An 18,842-nucleotide genomic window follows, 5' to 3' on the forward strand; every position below is an offset into this window, starting at 1 on the left:
TGAGATTGTGACAATTGACCAGATATGTAAGCCAACAATCTGACTCATCACTCATGAACATCCCTAAATTTGGCGTGGCAATTATATCAGGCGTTCTTATGTGCATTTTGGCTGGCGTTTTCACAGGCGTTTTGACATGCATTTTTTGGGCAGGCATTGTTATATGAAATCACCTACAAAAGCCCCAAAAACAGACCACAAACACGTACATGTGAACGTAGCCCGTTTGGGGGCGTTTGAGGGGGATTTGTCCAGCTCAAGGATCAGCTCCCAAAACAGGCAAAAAATCCAATCCTATTCAGTTCAATGGCCCCTGTTCCCATGTGAGCATTTTGACGGCATGAGGAAAACACCCAACGCTCACTGAGAAATAGCACAATGATTAGGGAGTCTGCCTTCCTGCTGTAGGTTTGTAAGTTCGAATCCGGAAGGTGCCCTCTGTATGGGCAACACTTGGATATCTCCAATCCTCCAAATGTTGACATCATTAATAGGGTTGAGCGGACACCTAGATGTCCGTGTTCGACGGGTTCGGCCGAACTTTAAAAAAAAGTCCGGGTCCGTGTCCCGGACTTTTACCGAACTTTTCCCGGACACCGAACCCCATTGAAGTCAATGGGGACCCGAACTTTAAGGCACTAAAATGGCTCTAAAACACCAAAGGAAAGGGCTAGAGTGCTGCAAATGGCAGCAAAACGTAATTAAGAGCATGGCAAGTGCTCTGCAAACAAATGTGGATAGGGAAATAACTTAAAACAACAAAAAAAAACAGAAAAATAAAACAATGTTCTTCTTCATCTCTGAAGGACGAGGCCCATATGGAGTAGGAGGGAGGTTGAGGTGGTGGTGGATGTGGCGGTGACATAGGCGTGCGCACAGGGTGTGCTGGGTGTGCCTGGGCACACCCTAATCACCTAGGGCACATAGCATTGCCAGTGAGGAGATGGGAAAGATCTCCCTGGGACCTGCTCTGCTCTATTTCTCCTTGCCTACAGGTACATGGCCCCGATACATTACTCTCCCTGCTGGCAAACACATGCATGTGTATTTCAACTTTGGGGTGCACACCTTAATGCAATAGGCTGCGCACACCTATGGGCGGTGTAGGTGGAAGCGGCGGTGGAGGAGGACCAGGGCCGGATTAACAGCATCATGGGCTTGGTGCTGAGGATTTTGAAGGGCCTTAGGGCCGTGCCTTGCCATGCACCCAGAGGAGGAAGGGTGCAGCCATGCATGCCTAATTCAACATGGGATGCTGTCTCTGAAGCCCATAAACACATCCATGCATCGCCAACTGTCCCTCCTTGTCCGGCCTTCACGCTGTGTGGGGAGGTTCTGAGGGTGCTGCCTGGGGAAGCGAGCATAGAAGCCAGACTTCTGTGTTTACAAGTGACAGAAGAGCGGTAACAGTGAATATGGCCAACCCGGGGCCTATATAAAAGGTAGGGGCCTGGAGCTGCAGCTCCAATAGCCCCTACATTAATCTGGCCCTGAGGAGGAGGACGAGGTAGCCAACACTGCTTCTTTTCACAAATTTTAAATGAGGGTACACCCCAAAAGAGTGAGAAAGAGCAAAAATGGAACAATGGGTGGGTAAGGTCGGTATCCATTGCTATTCTGCACAAGGTACGGAAAAGTCCCGTGGGATCCATGCCTGGTTCATTTTAATGAACGTGAGCTTGTCCACATTGTCTCTGGACAGGCGGCTGCGCTTGTCTGTTATAACGCCCCCAGCCGTGCTAAATACCCGTTCAGATAATACACTGGCTGCAGGGCACGCCAGCACCTCCAAGGCGTAAAGGGCAAGCTCAGGCCATGTGCCCAATTTGGAGACCCAGAAGTTGAAGGGGGCAGACCCGTCATTCACTACATGTAGGCGTGTGCACACATACTGCTCCACCATGTTGGTAAAATGCTGCCTCCTGCTAAGACGTTCCATCTGAGCTGCTGGTGCTGCTGTTTGTTGTGGCGTGCTGACAAAGCTTTTCCACATTTCGGCCATGCTAACCCTGCCTTCTGAGGTGCTGGCGGTGCCCTGGTTGCGTTGGCGACCTCCTCCTCCTCCTCCTCTGCCTTGTGCTTCCACTGTGGCCCCGCTGTCAGATGGGAATGCCAGCAGCATGGCGTCTACCAGCGTGCGCTTGTACTCGCGCATCTTGCGATCGCGCTCCAGTGAGTGAATTAAGGACGGTACGTTGTCCTTGTAACGGGGATCCAGCAGCGTGGCCACCCAGTAATCAGCACAAGTTAGAATGTGGGCAACTCGGCGGTCGTTGTGGAGACACTGCAGCATGTAATCGCTCATGTGTGCCAGGCTGCCCAGAGGCAACGAAAGGCTGTCCTCTGTGGGAGGTGTATGGTCCGTGTCCTCTGTATCCCCCCAGCCACGCACCAGTGATGGCCATGAGCTGGCCTGGGTGCCACCCTGCTGTGAACATGGTTCCATCTCCTCCTCCAGCTCCTCCTCCTCCTCCTCATCCTCCTCATCCTCCAGAACTGTGCCCCTGCTGGACAATTGCGTCCCTGGCGTTTGCGTGTGCAGGAACCCACCCTCGGAGCCCCTTGCGAATGACTGCCCTGAAAGCCTTGGAAATGTTACCTCTTCATCCTCCTCCTCCTCCTCATCCTGTGCCACATCCTCTTCCATCATCGCCCGAATTGTTTTTTCAAGGAGGCATAGAAGTGGGATAGTTAAGCTGAGAACGGCGTCATTGCCACTGGCCATGTTGGTGGAGTACTCAAAACAGCGCAACAAGGCACACAGGTCTCGCATGGAGGCCCAGTTATTGGTGGTGAAGTGGTGCTGTTCCGCAGAGCGACTCACGCGTGCGTGCTGCAGCTGAAACTCCACTATGGCCTGCTGCTGCTCGCACAGTCTTTCCAGCATGTGCAAGGTGGAGTTCCACCTTGTGGGCACGTCACATATGAGGCGGTGAGCGGGAAGGCCGAAGTTACGCTGCAGCGCTGCCAGGCGAGCAGCAGCAGGGTGAGAACGCCGAAAGTGCGCACAAACGGCCCGCACTTTCTGCAGCAGCTCTGACATATCGGGGTAGTTTTTAAGGAACCTCTGCACCACCAAATTCAGCACATGCGCCAGGCAAGGGATGTGCGTCAAACCGGCTAGGCCCAGAGCTGCTATGAGATTTCGCCCGTTATCGCACACCACCAGGCCGGGCTTGAGGCTCGCTGGCAGCAACCACTCATTTGTCTGCTGTTCCATGCTCCTCCACAACTCCTGCGCGGTGTGTGGTTTGTCCCCCAAACAGGCAAGTTGTAAAACTGCCTGCTGTCGTTTACCCCTGGCCGTGCTGAAGTTGGTGGTGAAGGTGTTACGCTGTCCGGATGAGGAGGCGGTAGAGGATGAGGAAGCGGAGTAGGAGGAGTTAGGAACAGGAGGCAAACTGAAGCGCCCTGCAATCCTCGGTGGTGGAAGGACATGCGCCAAATTGCTATCCGCCTCAGGCCCATCCGCCACTGCATTTACCCAGTGTGCCGTTAGGGAGATATAACGCCCCTGACCGTGCTTACTGGTCCACGTATCCGTAGTTAGGTGGACCTTGGCACAGATGGCGTTGCGCAGTGCACACCTGATTTTTTCCCCCACTTGGTTGTGCAGGGAAGGGATGGCTTGCCTGGAAAAGTAGTGGCGGCTGGGCACGACGTACTGTGGGACAGCCACCGACATAAGGTTTTTAAAACTGTGCGTCTCCACCAGACGGAATGACAGCATTTCAAAGGCCAATAATTTTGAAATGCTGGCATTCAGGGCCAGGGATCGCGGGTGGGTAGGGGGGTACTTCCTCTTCCTCTCAAGTGTTTGGGAGATGGAAAGCTGAACGCTTCCACGGGACATTGTGGAGATGGTTGTTGGTGACCCAGGTGGTGGTGTTGCTGACAGATCGTCTGTTTGCGGGGTGGCAGGTGCCGGTATCACTACAGATGTGGCTGGAGCGGCCGAGACTGCAGCAGAAGAGGAAGCAGGATGAGCCAGAGACGTTTCTTGGTTTTGAAGGTGTGTACTCCACTGCAGCTCGTGCTTTGCACTTAGATGCCTGATCATGCAGGTTGTGCTCAGGTTGAGAAGGTTCATGCCTCGCTTCAAGCTCTGATTGCACAGGGTGCAAACCACTCGTGTCCTGTCATCAGCACATTTTCTAAAGAACTTCCACGCTAGAGAACTCCTTTGAGCTGACTTTGGTGCGCTCGTTCCCTTGCTGCGTTGGGCAGTAGCGGGCGTAGTGTCTAGGGCACGGCCGCTCCGCTTCTGCACCCTGCTCCCTCTTCTGCTGTGCTGGTGGCTCTGTGCGACCACCGCCTCTTCCTCCAAACTACTCAGTTCACCTGCATGACGTTCATTCCATGTGGGGTCGAGGACCTCATCGTCCTCCACATCATCTTCCACCCAGTCTTCACCCCTGCCCTCCTTGTCGGTCTCCACAATGCTGAACGCCGCAGCAGTTGGCACCTGCGTTTCGTCATCATCGGAGACGTGCTGCGATGATCCTTGCATGTACTCATCTTGAGAAATAAGTGGTTGGGCATCGCTGCACTCAATCTCTTCCACTTCTGGGGCAGGGCTAGGTGGATGGCCCTGGGAAACCCTGCTGACAGAGTCCTCAAAAAGAATAAGAGACTGCTGTATGGCTTGGGGCTCAGACTGCTGGCCTGATTTGCAAGGGGGTGAGGTGAAAGACGGTTGGACATTGGCTGCAGGTGCCAACTCTGACCTTTCTGCAGTAGACTGGGTGGGAGACAATGTGAAGGAACTGGAGGCACTGTCAGCAGCAAACCAATCTACTATCGCCTCAACTTGTTCTGGCCTCATCACTTCTAGGGGCGTTTGATGCCCTACCAAATACTGATGCAGGTTCTGTCGCCTACTCACACTTGAGGAAGGTGTTTCACTTGTGCGTGTAGCTGGCACAGATCGACCATGTCCTCTCCTTGCAACAGGAGCTCTACCAGCAGCACCACGACCCAGGCCACGGCCCTTATTTGACGGTCTCCTCATATTTCTGTAATTTAAGATCTTGCCCTAGAAAGGTTTTTATTGAATAGCGGAATAGAAAATATGATCCAAAAAAAGTGTATGTATATCACACGTACACAACCACACTAGGCCCCAATTACTATTGTTTGTACCCCTAAAAGGCTAGATGAGGAGTAGGGGGGGTATGGAACAGGCAGCACCCTCAAACCTTCAGAAGTATGAGATGAACCCCAACAACTTGGAAAGGTGGATCTCTCTCACACGTACCAACACAGACTATCCCCCAATTTAACTGATCCCCAAAGGTTTTTGATTAAATAGCGGAATAGAAAATATGATCCCAAAAAAGTGTATGTATATCACACGTACACAACCACACTAGGCCCCAATTACTATTGTTTGTACCCCTAAAAGGCTAGGAGTAGGGGGAGTATGGAACAGGCAGCACCCTCAAACCTTCAGAAGTATGAGATGAACCCCAACAACTTGGAAAGGTGGATCTCTCTCACACGTACCAACACAGACTATCCCCCAATTTAACTGATCCCCAAAGGTTTTTGATTAAATAGCGGAATAGAAAATATGATCCCAAAAAAGTGTATGTATATCACACGTACACAACCACACTAGGCCCCAATTACTATTGTTTGTACCCCTAAAAGGCTAGGAGTAGGGGGAGTATGGAACAGGCAGCACCCTCAAACCTTCAGAAGTATGAGATGAACCCCAACAACTTGGAAAGGTGGATCTCTCTCACACGTACCAACACAGACTATCCCCCAATTTAACTGATCCCCAAAGGTTTTTGATTAAATAGCGGAATAGAAAATATGATCCCAAAAAAGTGTATGTATATCACACGTACACAACCACACTAGGCCCCAATTACTATTGTTTGTACCCCTAAAAGGCTAGGAGTAGGGGGAGTATGGAACAGGCAGCACCCTCAAACCTTCAGAAGTATGAGATGAACCCCAACAACTTGGAAAGGTGGATCTCTCTCACACGTACCAACACAGACTATCCCCCAATTTAACTGATCCCCAAAGGTTTTTGATTAAATAGCGGAATAGAAAATATGATCCCAAAAAAGTGTATGTATATCACACGTACACAACCACACTAGGCCCCAATTACTATTGTTTGTACCCCTAAAAGGCTAGGAGTAGGGGGAGTATGGAACAGGCAGCACCCTCAAACCTTCAGAAGTATGAGATGAACCCCAACAACTTGGAAAGGTGGATCTCTCTCACACGTACCAACACAGACTATCCCCCAATTTAACTGATCCCCAAAGGTTTTTGATTAAATAGCGGAATAGAAAATATGATCCCAAAAAAGTGTATGTATATCACACGTACACAACCACACTAGGCCCCAATTACTATTGTTTGTACCCCTAAAAGGCTAGGAGTAGGGGGAGTATGGAACAGGCAGCACCCTCAAACCTTCAGAAGTATGAGATGAACCTCAACAACTTGGAAAGGTGGATCTCTCTCACACGTACCAACACAGACTATCCCCCAATTTAACTGATCCCCAAAGGTTTTTGATTAAATAGCGGAATAGAAAATATGATCCCAAAAAAGTGTATGTATATCACACGTACACAACCACACTAGGCCCCAATTACTATTGTTTGTACCCCTAAAAGGCTAGGAGTAGGGGGAGTATGGAACAGGCAGCACCCTCAAACCTTCAGAAGTATGAGATGAACCCCAACAACTTGGAAAGGTGGATCTCTCTCACACGTACCAACACAGACTATCCCCCAATTTAACTGATCCCCAAAGGTTTTTGATTAAATAGCGGAATAGAAAATATGATCCCAAAAAAGTGTATGTATATCACACGTACACAACCACACTAGGCCCCAATTACTATTGTTTGTACCCCTAAAAGGCTAGGAGTAGGGGGAGTATGGAACAGGCAGCACCCTCAAACCTTCAGAAGTATGAGATGAACCCCAACAACTTGGAAAGGTGGATCTCTCTCACACGTACCAACACAGACTATCCCCCAATTTAACTGATCCCCAAAGGTTTTTGATTAAATAGCGGAATAGAAAATATGATCCCAAAAAAGTGTATGTATATCACACGTACACAACCACACTAGGCCCCAATTACTATTGTTTGTACCCCTAAAAGGCTAGGAGTAGGGGGAGTATGGAACAGGCAGCACCCTCAAACCTTCAGAAGTATGAGATGAACCCCAACAACTTGGAAAGGTGGATCTCTCTCACACGTACCAACACAGACTATCCCCCAATTTAACTGATCCCCAAAGGTTTTTGATTAAATAGCGGAATAGAAAATATGATCCCAAAAAAGTGTATGTATATCACACGTACACAACCACACTAGGCCCCAATTACTATTGTTTGTACCCCTAAAAGGCTAGGAGTAGGGGGAGTATGGAACAGGCAGCACCCTCAAACCTTCAGAAGTATGAGATGAACCCCAACAACTTGGAAAGGTGGATCTCTCTCACACGTACCAACACAGACTATCCCCCAATTTAACTGATCCCCAAAGGTTTTTGATTAAATAGCGGAATAGAAAATATGATCCCAAAAAAGTGTATGTATATCACACGTACACAACCACACTAGGCCCCAATTACTATTGTTTGTACCCCTAAAAGGCTAGGAGTAGGGGGAGTATGGAACAGGCAGCACCCTCAAACCTTCAGAAGTATGAGATGAACCCCAACAACTTGGAAAGGTGGATCTCTCTCACACGTACCAACACAGACTATCCCCCAATTTAACTGATCCCCAAAGGTTTTTGATTAAATAGCGGAATAGAAAATATGATCCCAAAAAAGTGTATGTATATCACACGTACACAACCACACTAGGCCCCAATTACTATTGTTTGTACCCCTAAAAGGCTAGGAGTAGGGGGAGTATGGAACAGGCAGCACCCTCAAACCTTCAGAAGTATGAGATGAACCCCAACAACTTGGAAAGGTGGATCTCTCTCACACGTACCAACACAGACTATCCCCCAATTTAACTGATCCCCAAAGGTTTTTGATTAAATAGCGGAATAGAAAATATGATCCCAAAAAAGTGTATGTATATCACACGTACACAACCACACTAGGCCCCAATTACTATTGTTTGTACCCCTAAAAGGCTAGGAGTAGGGGGAGTATGGAACAGGCAGCACCCTCAAACCTTCAGAAGTATGAGATGAACCCCAACAACTTGGAAAGGTGGATCTCTCTCACACGTACCAACACAGACTATCCCCCAATTTAACTGATCCCCAAAGGTTTTTGATTAAATAGCGGAATAGAAAATATGATCCCAAAAAAGTGTATGTATATCACACGTACACAACCACACTAGGCCCCAATTACTATTGTTTGTACCCCTAAAAGGCTAGGAGTAGGGGGAGTATGGAACAGGCAGCACCCTCAAACCTTCAGAAGTATGAGATGAACCTCAACAACTTGGAAAGGTGGATCTCTCTCACACGTACCAACACAGACTATCCCCCAATTTAACTGATCCCCAAAGGTTTTTGATTAAATAGCGGAATAGAAAATATGATCCCAAAAAAGTGTATGTATATCACACGTACACAACCACACTAGGCCCCAATTACTATTGTTTGTACCCCTAAAAGGCTAGGAGTAGGGGGAGTATGGAACAGGCAGCACCCTCAAACCTTCAGAAGTATGAGATGAACCCCAACAACTTGGAAAGGTGGATCTCTCTCACACGTACCAACACAGACTATCCCCCAATTTAACTGATCCCCAAAGGTTTTTGATTAAATAGCGGAATAGAAAATATGATCCCAAAAAAGTGTATGTATATCACACGTACACAACCACACTAGGCCCCAATTACTATTGTTTGTACCCCTAAAAGGCTAGGAGTAGGGGGAGTATGGAACAGGCAGCACCCTCAAACCTTCAGAAGTATGAGATGAACCCCAACAACTTGGAAAGGTGGATCTCTCTCACACGTACCAACACAGACTATCCCCCAATTTAACTGATCCCCAAAGGTTTTTGATTAAATAGCGGAATAGAAAATATGATCCCAAAAAAGTGTAGGTATATCACACGTACACAACCACACTAGGCCCCAATTACTATTGTTTGTACCCCTAAAAGGCTAGGAGTAGGGGGAGTATGGAACAGGCAGCACCCTCAAACCTTCAGAAGTATGAGATGAACCCCAACAACTTGGAAAGGTGGATCTCTCTCACACGTACCAACACAGACTATCCCCCAATTTAACTGATCCCCAAAGGTTTTTGATTAAATAGCGGAATAGAAAATATGATCCCAAAAAAGTGTATGTATATCACACGTACACAACCACACTAGGCCCCAATTACTATTGTTTGTACCCCTAAAAGGCTAGGAGTAGGGGGAGTATGGAACAGGCAGCACCCTCAAACCTTCAGAAGTATGAGATGAACCCCAACAACTTGGAAAGGTGGATCTCTCTCACACGTACCAACACAGACTATCCCCCAATTTAACTGATCCCCAAAGGTTTTTGATTAAATAGCGGAATAGAAAATATGATCCCAAAAAAGTGTATGTATATCACACGTACACAACCACACTAGGCCCCAATTACTATTGTTTGTACCCCTAAAAGGCTAGATGAGGAGTAGGGGGAGTATGGAACAGGCAGCACCCTCAAACCTTCAGTATGAGATTGTGTTCACTGTACCCCACAAAGATTGAGTTCACTGCACCCCACAATGATTGTGTTCACTGCACCCCACAAAGATTGTGTTCACTGCACCTCACAAAGATTGTGTTCACTGTACCCCCCAAAGATTGTGTTCACTGCACCCCACAAAGATTCTGTTCACTGTACCCCACAAAGATTGTGTTCACTGCACCCCAAAAAGATTGTGTTCACTGCACCCCAAAAAGGATGTTGTTCACTGCACCCCAAAAAGGATGTTGTTCACTCCACCCCAAAAAGATTGTGTTCACTGCACCCCACAAAGATTGTGTTCACTGCACCCCAAAAAGATTGTGTTCACTGCACCCCAAAAATGATTTTGTTCACTGCACCCCAAAAAGGATTTTGTTCACTGCACCCCAAAAAGGATGTTGTTCACTCCACCCCAAAAAGATTGTGTTCACTGCACCCCAAAAAGATTGTGTTCACTGCACCCCACAAAGGATTTTGTTCACTGCACCCCAAAAAGATTGTGTTCACTGCACCCCAAAAAGGATGTTGTTCACTGCACCCCAAAAAGGATTTTGTTCACTGCACCCCAAAAAGATTGTGTTCACTGCACCCCACAAAGGATTTTGTTCACTGCACCCCACAAAGATTGTGTTCACTGCACACCAAAAAGGATTGTGTTCACTGCACCCCAAAAAGATTTTGTTCACTGCACCCCAAAAAGATTGTGTTCACTGCAGCCCAAAAAGATTGTGTTCACTGCAGCCCAAAAAGATTGTGTTCACTGCAGCCCAAAAAGATTGTGTTCACTGCAGCTCACACACAGAAAAATGGATGTGGATCACTGACACCTGCCTATCTCCAATCCCACACCACACAGCAATATCGATTGTAGTTTGTAGAACACAGTTTCCCTAAAATTCAGCAGACTCTGTCCCTAACAGGATTGAGAAGAGATCGTAGATCAGGATTGAGTGCAGACCCCACCCCCCACACAGCAATATCGATTGTAGTTTGTAGAAGACACTGACCCTATATAATTCAGCAGACTCTATCCCTAAAATGCCTACAACTCGCCCTGCCTAAACACTCCGACCTGTCCCTCAATTCTATCCGGACACAAATGGTTTTTTCCTGCCTATCTTTCCCTAATCAGCAGCCAGCACGTTGATGTGTGCTCTGTCCCTGAATCTAAGCAGCATAATGACGCCGCTGCGGCTGCCTCGAACTTATAAAGACTTGGTCACATGCTTCAGACGGCCAATCACAGCTACTGAGACATTTGCAGGCATGGCTGGGATGGCTTAAGGCACACCAGTTAAACGATTGTTGATTGGCTGTTGAAAGCCCGCCATGAAAAGAGCGCCAAAGCATGCAAAACCCGGAAATAAAACGACCGAACACGGATTTTTACCCGAACATACAGTAAAGTGTCCGTGTCCGTGTTCGGGTACAAAAAATCCAATTATTCGGTACGAACACGAATAATACAGTCCGTGTTCGCTCAACACTAATCATTAATTTTGTTCATGTTTGAAAAAGGCATGTGTATCAGCAAACTTTTAATCTAAAGACATGAACAAAATACAAAAGATGCCACATAAAGTCAATATGTAGCAATATTGTGAGCTAAAGCTCTATTTGTTTGTTGGGCATACTTTGCTAATTAGCCAAGTATAAGGGATATATATATATATACCTTCAGTTAAATGTGTAGTAAAATGGTAACACTTGGCCATACCCATATGGAAGAAAAGGTAGTATTTGCAATATATTTCTAAAAACATTCTTTGGAAACACATAAAATATTGTCAAAATTGTGACATTTCCTTGATATGTGTGAAATGCTAATAATCTTTCTTTGAAATATGTTTTACATCTATTTTTTTTCTATCTGACGACCAATTCCCCAATGTAATATTTTGTGGGTTTTTTCAGAGAATGTGGAGGTTCTATATAAACACTGTAGATTTGACTGCTATGATTTCGGAGTTAGCAGGAAAGGTGTATGGAATGTGATGGTGTTTACTAAAGGATCCCTTGTTGGAAGTGTGCATGTTTTTCCAATTCCGCCGGTTTTTGCCATTTTCTATGGGCGAGACAGCGGATTTGCAAGCGGTATTCAAAAAAAAATTGACCCAAAATCGCGCTGGCGAAATTTTTTGAGCCAATTTGGCGTTGCGCATGCGCACATTCGCGAGTTCGCAGCTCGCGGCTGGAGGAGCTGTTTAACCTTTCCACACTTTCGCAGATATCTCTCTTTCTAAGTCAGTTTTTGAGATTTTTTAAACGCAAGTCATCTCCAAATTGACTTCCACACCTTCCACAGTGATTTGGGATTTTTGGGGGTACAGGGGAAAATTTGGCTAAACTTTAGTCGAGCTTTTAGCTGGCGTGGTTTTAAGTCGCGCTCTGACCATATTGCATCTTAATGAATCTCACACTAGGCGCTATTTTCCGCCCGCCGTTCTTTGAATGCCAATTTCAGACTTAAATAATCGCCGCTTCGCAAAATCACGCCGAAACGCCAATTCGCCGTACTATGAATCAGGCCCATAGTTACATAGTTAGTCAGGTTGAAAAAAGACACAAGTCCATCCGGTTCACATGTAGCAGAATACATTTTCATAAACATGTGTATATATATATATGTATATGTATATATATATATATATATATATATATATATATATATATAATTTTTTTTTAAATTGGATATGTTTTAAAGCAGAAAGTAATTTTTTTTTCTTTTTTTCCAAATTTTGTATACAAAAAATGTATATATATATATATTTATATATATATATATATATATATATATATATATATATATATATATATATATATATATATATATATATTTTTTTTTTTTTTTTTAATTGGATATGTTTTAAAGCAGAAAGTAAATTTTTTTTCCTTTTTTTCCAAATTTTGGATATTTTTTAATTTATATCGCAAAAAATAAAAAACCCAGTGGTGATAAAATACCACCAAAAGCTAAAGTGGTTAAATAAGTGTACTGCACATAATGGAGATACTGAGTCCCACATTTGCTCTAATGCTACAGTATTGATTCAGGTAACAGGATGAACCTGTCTCACCTTTTCATGCCGCTGGTCTCTCTAAATGGGTCCAGGCTTCAGCCATCGTGGTGGACATAACTCCAGAGAGATCTTCAGGAACCATAAGAATGGACCACTGCCCTGGACCTGTGTAGCACCCTGTAGCTAACTACAAATGTTGCACCAAGTGCTCAGGTAAGCTCCCAAGCAGGATTCAGTGCTTAAAGCAACATTACAGGAAATGTGCATAGCGTGGGGTCCAGGTACAGTTCCAAAGGCATAATCGAGGTTGCACCAATCTGGATGCACTGCTTCTATTGTTATAGTAGAAGGCAGTAAAGAGTTATTGAAGAATCTGAAATAAGCTAAAAGGAAAATAAAGAAAACTAATTAAAGATAGATAACTTCTCCACAGGGAGGAAAAGGTTCATCATTTAAGGACACTAGCTAAAACTAAGGACTCACCTGAAGGTAGCAATTGGAAGGGTGCAGCTCTGTTGGAGGGGGAAGATGGCCAGAAAGTTTGAGGCACTGTTTAATTAGGATGTGGGGGAGAGGAATTAGTAAGAGGTATGCCGTGACCAAGGTCAAAGTGTGCAGATGTAGGTAAAGTTGAGGGGGGGGGGGGCTGGAGGCCTCAAACCAAATGATAGAGGAACGAATACAGTATATCTAATTCTAGTAGGCGTGCTGAATCTAACTGTAACACAAGGATAAGCAAGGATAGAATAATAAGCACATTTACACATTTTAGGGTATGTACACAAATAGCAGAAGCTTAGGTAACAAAATGTAAGAACTAGAATCAGGCCCAGTACAGCCTACCTGATGGGTCCCCCTTTTACCCCACCCCTGGCCCCTCCCCAGACCAAACCCTACCTGACAAATCAGACACCTGACACTTTTGACTATTTTTTGGGAACCAGTGACACCAATTCAGTGATCAGTGCTAAAAATATGCACTGTTACTGTACTAATGACACTGGCTGGGATGGGGTTAACATCAGGGGCGATCAAAGGGTTAAATATGTGCCTAACAAATGTTTTCTTACTGTGTGGGAGGTGCTTTTACTAATGGAAGGCACAGATACTTGTCCCTGCATTGCAGGCACAGGATCAATGTCTTCCATACTGACGGAACGGTGATCTGCTACAATACCCGGAAATGCAAGATCATGTATATTTACACGTGATCCTGCGCAGCGCAACTACCCTGTAGCAGTAAATCTGATATGGGGCAGCCGGCAACTGGTTAAGATCATCAGCATTATGACCACACACAGGCAGCAGGCACTCTATCATGGCTTTGACTGGTACTGTCAAATAACATGGCTGTTGGGTGCTGACCTTGTTAACTTATGACCAATAAGTTAACAAAATCAGCACCCAACAGCAATGTTATGTGGCACACTGTGACAGAACCTGATAGAGTGCCTGTTGCCTGTGTGTTATGATACCATCTATGCCATAATGTGCTACAGACAGTGCAATGTAGTATATTAACACCCAAGCACACCTGTGTTGAAGGCAAACCCATGATCAGCTTCCCCTTTGTTCCTGCCTGGACACTGCCAGCTGAGCTGCCTCTGCCTGCTGCTGCCTGTCTCACAGCCTCTTGAGTCTCGCTCTTCATCTCTGGCCCCACTGCTCAGCAGGGCCGAGTGGAGGAAGATCAGTCCACCAAGGAATACAAGGAAATAGGTCGGTGGCCAGCCGGGACTTGAGCCTAGCCTAGCTACAAGAACAGACGGACCGGGCATGGAATTGACATGCGCCCAGAACTGAAGAAATAGTCCCTCCACTCCCACCAGCATATCATCAGAGAGGGGCCCAGAAAATGTAAAAAATACACCCCCTAAGCTAGCAGCAGCGGTGGAGTGGGGGTGTAATTTAGAAAGGCAGTTTTTTTTTTTTTTTTTTATTATGCACTGACTGTCTTTGGGATTGCCCAAGCCCCCTGCTGAGCTGGGGACGCCGGGCCCGGTACAACAGGGCCAGTTGTACTGGCTTATCAGTGGCCCTGACTAGAACTTTTGATACACAAGGAGAACTTTGACTGCATAGGAATATTGGAAACATCATTTGACAGCTCACATGACTGGCGCTTGCCACTATATGTACAAGGGAAAGTGGGCAGAAGGGGGTGAGGGTGTGCCTGCATGTCAGGACTGACCTAATGGTGAATATGAGGAATGACAGTGCTAATCGAGCTTATTTGCATTGTAGGGCAGGGGAGACATTAGGGGTCTAACTGCTAGCCTGCTTGTGATGGAAATAAAATAAAACAAAATTTGTAACAAATAAAATAATTGCATAAAATAAATAAAAATAATAAAAAAATGTAAAGCACTTCCATCACCCCGAATACACCCCAAAGAAAGCGCAGTGTAGGGCAAACATGTAAGTAAAGATTAATCGCGCCACACAAGTGAGTTCACATTAAGAAATTCAGAGTGAGAGTAAAATAGGCTCTTTACCGGGATCGGAGATGCGTTGTGTCAGAGTGACACACCGCATCCCCGATTGCGGCTCTGCGCGCCCCTGTGGGAGCGCGCGAGCGGCTTATCCTGCTGGACCTCATATGACGCCCAGTCAGGGTAACTTAACCACTTTGCAGCCATCATTTTGCTATATGGCAGGCGGGAAGTGGTTAAAGAGCAGACACCCCAAGGTTATTTAGATTTTTTGTCACAATTTTTTTGAAAATGAAGAAACATGCCAGAACTGAGGGAGTAAAATGCAGAGATGTAATCTTCAAGTTATACACAGAGGAAGGAGAAAGTGTAGGGGTAATGTACAGGTCACATAAAGTGGCAATGTTCAGTTGTGAAGGATAAGAGAGATGAAAGAGTTAATATACAGGCCACAAAAAGACAGCATTGTACATAGTGTTTAGGAGAGGCAGGGCATGAAAGGGTTAAAAACAAAACAAAAAACAAAACAAAAAACCGATTCCTGTGTCATTGCAACAGAATGAACAGATCAGCATATGCAAAAGCTGATATAATTCATTTTGTACTCATTCATAACTGCCGATCTCTCTCCTTCCCCTCTTGTAAGGGGAAGGTAAAGATGGATCAGCACTGTAAACAATACCACGTAATGGCTGTGATAACTAATCACAGTAATCACATGGTACCTAGCCACTCGGAGTTCGACTGGGTACTGTGCCTCTGTATACAGGATGGATTGGCCGCCCGATGGTTATTTTTCTAGTGTCATTCATAAAAAGCATTTGGTAAATAAAGAGCTGCCAAACTGCCATTTATAGATGTACATTGGTACATAAGCGGTACAAACACTGTTTACATGTGTATGCAGGACCTAGATATGCATTTGTAGGGGACGCTCTAAAAATCTCTTTTTTTTCAATTATTATTTATTTTATTACATTTTTTTTTATTTTTACACTGTCCCTTTAATTTTTTTTTTTCAGATAGAGGAGTTTAGAGGCGATTTATGGGGCAGAAATCTGAACACACCAAAAATCCCATTGAGAGATTATAATATTCTGGCCAATAAAATCAATAAACGCCCAAACTCTTGATGGGCCTAAAAACATCTAAACGAGTTTAAAAAACACTGCTTTAGGCACACTTTTAATGCTGCATTTCTTCTGTCAGGAGAAAAAACAGTAGCGGCCTGTCCATTGGGGGCGCAGGGGCGCCGCCCCCCCATCCATGCATCCGGCCCCCTAATCTACATGCAGGGCGCCGGAGGCATGGTTTTTTTTTAAGCATGTGATTAGAGCCAGAGGCTCTAATAGGCTTCAAAAAAAGGGTGGGCTCGGGGCACAGAGCACTGTGCCCTGAGCCCACCCAGTTGTGTGACAATATTGGCTATTGTCACCTGGATCCTCCTCCTGGCCAATCAGGAAGCGGGTCCTGAGACCCGTTTCACGATTGGCCGAAAGGAGAAGCCATGCCATTGGCCAAGGAGGAGGAGGGAGGAGATGCAGAAGACTGGGGGGAAGCCACTGCCACCGCTGCTGCTGCCTGCCCTCTACATGTGCAGGGTGAGTGAGGCGGTGAGCGAGGGGGTATGGTGTGTGGGCTGGTGTGGTCCGGGGGGGGGGTGTATGGTGTGGTCCGTCTAAGGCCCCCCCACACCCATGGAGCACCAGCCGCCACTGAGAAAAACATTCAGAAGAGCCTAGTGTGCATGAGGCCTAAGAGTCTGTCAATTTTATTATTATCAGTTCTGAGGATTTTCCCTTTAAAGGCTAAATGCAGGCCAATCTGTTAACCAACTTGTGATCTGTCTATGCATATACATCTACATAAACAAATACTTCCACTCACAAATATACCCCATAACTTACAACAGTTAGCACTTCTGCTTTGCGGTGCTGGGGTCCATAATTCAATTGGAGTTGCATGTTCTCCCTGTGCTTATGTGGGTTTCCTCTGGGTACTCCAGTCACCCCCCCCCCCCCCACTCCAAAGGCAGGTTGGTAGGTTGTACAATTAGAAGAAGGCAACCGCACACCAACTTGAGAGTGATAGTAAATGATAAAAAACCTTTTATTGAAAATCCATAAAACCCAAAACGACAAACCAGGGACAGGAGGGCAAAAAACAGTTGACGCGTTTCACAAAACTATGTTCGCTTAGTCATAACCAGTTATGACTAAGCGAACATAGTTTCGTGAAACGCGTCAACTGTTTTTTGCCCTCCTGTCCCTGGTTTGTCGTTTTGGATTTTATGGGTTTTCAATAAAAGGTTTTTTATCATTTACTATCACTCTCAAGTTGGTGTGCGGTTGCCTTCTTCTAATTGTACAGCTGTCGGGACTACGGACCTAACCTGCACCCTTCTGATTGTGAGGACATTTCAACACCAGAGCGGTCTCTGTACTCTCATATCTATTTGGCAGGTTGGTAGGTTAACTGTCTCTTGTCTAAATTGCCCCTAGCATGTGTATGCATATGAGATTGAGACCTTAGATTGTAGGCTCTTGGAGGTCAGGGACTGACGAGAATGTACATTATGTAAATTTTTGGCTGTATATACAGTAATTGCCTGTAGTAAACAATAAACTTGTCCTTTGTAAATTGTTAGAGAGGACTTTATTTTTGTTTAACATTATATTAATTAATGATAACTGCAAGTTAAAGTGTTAGTTCACTTTTACAGAAAAAAGGTAAAGAAACACCTGACAGCATCCCTACCTCGGTCCCAATTATACTGTACTTTGGGGTTGCTGAGCTGGCAGGACCCCCGTAGGTGGTCTAGCAGTCAAGGAAGTTGAAATCCTGGTCTTCTTCTTTGTGCAGTGCTTCCAGAATTGACAAGATTGGTATGTACAACGGGAGGGGGTGAACTGAGTGACCTTTTTGACTTTAGCACAGTTTCTATGTTTACAATATAGTATTATTAGCTCACTGAACATTTTTACTTGTTGCCTGAAATTGCTCTTTAATGAAAATTTACAACTAGATTCATGTTACCTATTTAGGAAAACAAATCTACTGGGATTCCAAGGCCATACAATTGGAGGTGTTAAAATTGAAATACAATGACAGTTGCTGAAGATTATGATCTTGTGTATATGGGAATTTGGGGACCAGATGTCCCTCTGGCCAAAAGATGAAGAGAAATCTGATATGTATTGCATCCTAACTGACATCTTGTTCAAATGAAATTTGTCACACTACTGAAAAAAACCACCATGATTTGATTACCCTGATTCTTTTTCGTGCTCTTCATCTAAAAAAAATGGAAAGAATGCTGCTTATACCCAGATGGCTGCAAAAGTTATTACTAGTCAGAAAGAAGTTGAGGAATGTAGCACAATTTAAAAAGATGATAAAATGAAAAACCATGGTGAAAGGATTGGAATTTCACGGCTTTGACCCTAAATGAGGATATTGCTTAACGTCTTCTTTAACCCCCTAATGTCTGAAGGTAACACAAATCCTAATGCTTGAATGAAGTTTTGCAACTTTGGCTTGTGTTAGTAAAACTGGACATTTAGCTAATTGTTTTTTTTAGGATAATTTAGACCAGGGATCCTCAAACTACGGCCCTCCAGCTGTTGTGGAACCACAAGTCCCATGAGGCATTGTAAAACTGACATTCCCAGACATGACTAGGCAAGATGGGAATTGTAGTT

The sequence above is a fragment of the Pelophylax lessonae genome (assembly GCF_965119305.1).
Source record: "Pelophylax lessonae genome assembly, chromosome: 13".
Lineage (NCBI taxonomy): Eukaryota > Metazoa > Chordata > Amphibia > Anura > Ranidae > Pelophylax > Pelophylax lessonae.